Consider the following 6,000-nt stretch of genomic DNA (forward strand, 5'->3'; position numbering starts at 1 on the left):
TCCATATGATCCAGCAATTCCATTTTTTGGGATCTACCTTTAAGACACAAGACCATTAGTTGAAAGAACATATGCACACCATTCATTATAACACTCAGCACATTAAGTAGGATATGCAATCTTCTTAGGTGCCCAACAACAGATAATTGAGTAATAACAGTATGGTGTATGTATACACACCCAGTGGAATATTATGTAACTGCAAAGAAAGATGACACCAATCAAATCATTTAAACTCAGATGGAACTGGAGATAATGATGTTGGCTGATGAAGTGAGTCAGAAGAAGAATAGAAACTGGATGACTTCCTTTACTGTGGTATACAAAAAAAGTATCAGGAGAAAGGAATGGTTGCAAAAAGGAGAATACCCGCATTACCATTGACCCTTGATCATAGAATTAAAACAGAAAGGAAAGAAACTGAAGCTAAAAGAGAAGTAAGGACTTGACAGGAGATAATAGGTGATGTAGAGGTGTGGTATAAGCATTTACACGTTTATATATGGCATATAAACTACAGAGTCAACAATACTGAAAGCCTGAGATTGAAACTACAATAACCAAAAAAAAAATTTTTTTTAAAGAAATGTTTAACCTGAGGACCTGGTCAGCACTGGTGGTGTTGGAACCTTACACTCCTAAAACTCAACTAAGAATAACTAAGTTAACCTCGCAGTAACTTTGAAATTTAATTTTAAAGCGTTTAAAAAAAAAAAAAGGTTAAAGAGGGGAGAAATGTGAGGTAGCATTGTAGAAAATGTGAAAAAGGAAAACCTTTTGCTAGGATACTTTATGAAATGTGGATTTTGGCCCAGGGACTCTGACAGAAAAAGTGTTTTCATCAGTATTTTGTGCACTGTTCTGCTGGGATATCCGAAGTAAGGCATGTTGAGAAATGGTGGGTGGGTGGGGGGCAGCATTGTTGAGGGAAGAGAGGAGCTGTGGGGGTGGATGGGTAATGCAGCTCCTTGCTTAAAGCCATCCTTAAGCAAAGTAAGATTTCCAGGTTTTCTTGCCGATAATGAGCTGGAAAGTGCTGAGGAATTCAAGCACAGGAGTAATCTAATAGTATTTAAATTTAGTCCTGTTTAAATCACCAAAGAAACACAGCAACTGGTTAGAGAGCTCAGGCAATCACATTATTGATTTTAGTTGTTAGGCCAAAATCTTCCAACATGTCACAGTGTCCTCTGCCATCCATCCCTGGTCTGATAATGTGATATTCTTCCCCTTCCATTTCAAACATCTCTCTCTCTCTCTCTCTCTCTCTCTCTCTCTCTCTCTCTCTCTCTCTCTCTCTCTCTCTCTCTCTCTCTCTCTCTCTCTCTCTCTCTCTCTCTCCTCTCTATCTCCTCTCTCTCCCTCTCTCTCCTCTCTCTCCTCTTTCTCTCTCCTCTCTCTCTCTCATGCTAATTCTGTTGGCAACTCCTTAGTTACTTTTCTTCCTGTGAATAAACCACATTTCCAACATTTCAACTGATCACTGATTTACATCTAAATAGAAAATACAGTTTCGTTGCTGTCATTGTAAACTTCACCCACAACTCTAGTTCTTCCCTTCCATTTCAAACTTCTCTCTGTGTCTGTCTCTGTCTCTGTCTGTCTCTGTGTCGTCTCGCTCTCTCTCTCTCTTATCTCTCTCCTCTCTCTCTCTGTCTCGTCTCTCTCTCTCTCTCTCTCTCTCTCTCTCTCATGCTAATTCTGTTGGCAACTCCTTAGTTACTCTCCTTCCTGTGAATAAATCTCCAACTTTCCAACTATTTACTGGATATACATCTAAATAGAAAATCAATTCCTTTACTGTCACTGGTAAACTCACCCAGAACTCCAGTTCCTCCCTCCAGAATGTCTCCACCAATCACAGAAAGACTCTGGGCAAAGCTAGCTCCTTACCAATTGTCAGATCACTTCTTCCTGGACGAAGAGCAGAAGTTTCTGAATGCGCCCCTAAGAGACCGGTCTACCAACCTCTCCAGTTTTGGTGAAATCTTGTTACTTTTGGTGAGTACATTATCTTCCCTTTTAAGTAAGAGCTTTTCTGTGCAGACACATGCACTTTTGAGCATAAGCAATACAAACTCAGGATTAATAATGCGTCATTCTTGATCTGTTGGTATAATGTTCTTTGACCTATTACGTAATATTACTTGGCTGTATCTGTGTACAATGTTTTTGAGTAAGTAACCAGTCCTATTCGAAAACTGTAAGCACAGCAATTGAGTTTTTTCATTGGAATTTTGTTTTTAAGTTTTACTTAACTTTTAAACTGTGCACTATTAGCTCTACAGTGTTTTGAAAAATTAATTAAATTGTAATCTGAATGGCTTGAGTTTTTCATAAGATTGCTTCATTCTCCACTCCACCCACCCTCTATGTTTAGTGACAGATAATAATCCATTTTCTGCATCACCCAGATAATATCAAACTACCTCTAAGAAACTTGGCGACATACGTGAAAATACAAGGAACTAGCATTGAAGGTATCACTTTCCTCTATAAAGTGATCAAAAATCTCCTATGGATGTTCAAATTAGGGTCTCTTTAAAGTTAGGGTTAAAATGAGGGGTTTCCCTACTTGAAGACTACATGAGTAATCACTGTTATTACATGGGATTAGTGAGTTAGCGTGGGTACCTATGGAGATGTGAGAAAGTGGAAAAACCCAGGGGCATCTCATGTAGAGCATTACATGTGTAATGTACGCATGTAGGGCATTACATGTGTATCTGATAAAACTTTAAATATTTGCAGAAGCCCACCTGATCGGCAGTGACACTGATCTTGAAAGAATTTTCCATTACTTAGTACAAAAATCTGGACTTACACTGAGATGCTTTTGAAACTGAAAGTTATCTTTCACCTACAGAGAATGTTAGAACTTTGAGGGAAAATGGACTTTTAAAATGTTACGATTGCTGAGAGAGGGAGGGAGGGAAAGAGAGAGGGAAAAGAGAGAGAGAGGAGAGAGAGGAGAGAGAATCAAATAATTAGAAGGCAATCTTAGAATTTTGATGAATAGGATGTTGACAAACATTTAATTATGAAATAATGAAAACAACTACACATATGACTGACAGAAGACTGGTCTAAGAAATTTGAGTGCAGGTTTTCTTTAGAATACCATGAATGTTTCTTTTTGACGGTTTTTTGGTTTGGTATTTGGTTTGGTTTGGTTTTGGTTTTGGGGCCACACCTGGTGATGGTCAGTGGGTTACTCCTGGCTCTGTGCTCAGAAATTGCTCCTAGCTCAGTGAACCCAGGTTCTTCCTGGGTCAGCCACGTGCAAAGTAAATGCCTACCGTTGTGCTATCAGTCTGGGGCCCCACATGAAGCTGTTTTGGAGCATTAAAAACACTGTTGTTGACATGTAAAGACTTCAATATTTCGTTATTTCAAATAAAAAAACTTGAACGGGAAAATATGGTGTTTTTTATAGGCTGTCATCTAAAAGTGGGTAGAAATCTAAGACTAAAGTTATATTTGCTTGAACACACATAAAGGTACTTACAAAAGCTACATAGAAATGGATAGTATTGCGTTCCTACGGAAACTCAGTGTGGTGAGTCTGAGCAGCTTTGAGACTGCAGATGGGGGAGATAATTTTTTCATATTTTTAAGCCACATTTGAAAACTTTAATCAAAAAATGAAAGTAATTATATAAAAACTTAATGCTGATCGCTACTTCTATCAGTTGAAGGAATCCTGATGCTAATTCTTTAAGAATGGAGATAGCTACTGAATGTACAGGCAACACAGAGCAGAAAAAAAGGTGGTTTTCCTCTCAATTTCCAACACCATTCTATTGTAAAGCAAAATGAATTTGAGGACTTGAGAGCTTATTTCTGTTTCTTAAAAAACAGTCTTTTCTCATAGAGTTTAAAGTTCTACTACAAGATTTGTTACCTCTCTGTCTGCCACTATTCTAAGTTAAGGAAACAGTGATCAGCAACACTTTATTATATCTGAACGTCTTAGAAAAATCTGACCTCGGAACCCCTTTCTTCCCAATTTACTGATTTTAGTGCTCTTTACCACTCTTGCCTAGACTGATTGTTATATAGATAAATGCTTTTTCACAGCAGTGTTCAGCAAATACAGAAGTATGCTATATCTATATTGACCTTTATATTATAGCCCTTGGCATATGTAACTCTTAAGCACTTGAAATGTGGCAATGGGATTGAAAAATTGATATTTTAATATAGCATTTAATTATTTCAAGTTATAGAGCCACATGCAAAACAGATCTGGTTAAAACAGTAGAGACACTTATTTGGTCTATTAAGACCTAAATTATTGAAAGAAATTGCTTTTTCCCTCCACATCCCACCAGGAGTGATTCCTGAGGATAGGGCCAGGAGTAAGCCCTGAAAAAAAATGTAAACAGAAAAGGAAGGAAGGAAGGAAGGGAAGGAAGGAAAGGAAGGAAGGGAAGGAAGGAAGGATGGGAAGGGAGGGAGGGAGGGAGGGGAGGGAGGGAGGGAGGGAGGGAGGGAGGGAGTGGAGGGGAGGGAGGGAAAGGAGGGCTGGGTGCAATAGCACAGGAGTTAGGACATTTGCCTTGCACGTGGCCAACCTTGATTTTGATCTTTTCAGCATCCCATATGGTCTCCCAAATATGCCAGGAACAATTTCTGAGTGCAGAGCCAAGAGTAACACCTGAGTGCTGCTGGGTGTGCCCCCCCCCAAAAAAAAGGAAAGGGAAGGGAAGAGAAGGAAAGGAAAGAAGAAAAGAAAAAAAAGGAGGTGGTGGGGGGGGGAATTTAACAGGGTTCAAGTTTACGGACCTTATCAGTCTTCTCATAAATAAAGAAGGTCAGAAGTATCCAGCTCTCCCAATGCACCAACATTACATTCAAATGTTCAAATGTCAAATGTCCTGTTAGAGTAAAATTAATTGTTGAAATCTGTTCGCTATTATTATTTTGGTAATATTTTCAATATTGAAAATGCTTCCACATAACTACACTACCTTATACACCACATATCTAGAACTACAGTTTAAAATGTTTTATTCATTACGCTGATTTAATGATTGTGATAACTTAATGATTGTGAGAACAGTCCTTTACTTTAGGAAATTAGGGAAAATATTAAAAAACGTGAATAAAAACTCTAATCTCTAGAACTCTATTTAACCACACTTCATTTATGAAATCTTAGCCAAATAAATGACATCATGATAAAATAATTTCCCACCACAACAGAAAAGAGCTGATTGGCCTGGAGGACAACCCCCACAAATGTCCTAAAGGTTTAAGCCTATTATTACACCTCTGGGAAATACACCTCCAAGCCTGGACTCAAAGATTGCGTGGGCTACTATTGGGAACATGGGAACTACAAACTGTATACATCAGAGGGGTTTGCACAGTGCTTTCAATCATAATTCATAGTAGGCTGCTCTCAGTTTCTTCATCTACGGATGACCTATTGTAAGAAATTCTAATTAGCATTTCATCACTACTTTTGAAATGTCTAGGTGAAAGTTTAGTTTATCGAGAGTAAACTAGGACACCCAGATCTTTAGAAATGTGCACAGGAAGCAGTAACATATAAGGATATGGCCAGGGTTAAATTCAGTTGATGTCTCTGTTACAGACAATATATCTTTCCCATTGCAAATTCATATGTTAATGTGATGGTAGATAGAGGAGGGGGTCTTTGGAGGGTAGTTACATTTAGTTGAGATCTTGAAGGTGAGATTTTCCCCATGAAGGGATTTAATGTCTTTTTAAGAAGAGAATCTCCGGGGGCCGTAGAGATAACATGAAGGGTAATGCGTTTTGCCCTTTCATGCAGAAGGTCATTGGTTCAAATCCTGGCATCCCATATGGTCCCTGAGCCTGCCAGGAGCAATTTCTGAGCATGGAGCCAGGAGCAACCCCTGACCGCTACCGGGTGTGACCCAAAAACTTAAAAGAAAAAAAGAGAGAGAGAGAGAATCTCCACCATGCCAGGGTAGAGAAAAGAAAGAACCATCTGTCATCTATATGCTC

The sequence above is a fragment of the Suncus etruscus genome, chromosome 15, assembly GCF_024139225.1.
Source record: "Suncus etruscus isolate mSunEtr1 chromosome 15, mSunEtr1.pri.cur, whole genome shotgun sequence".
Lineage (NCBI taxonomy): Eukaryota > Metazoa > Chordata > Mammalia > Eulipotyphla > Soricidae > Suncus > Suncus etruscus.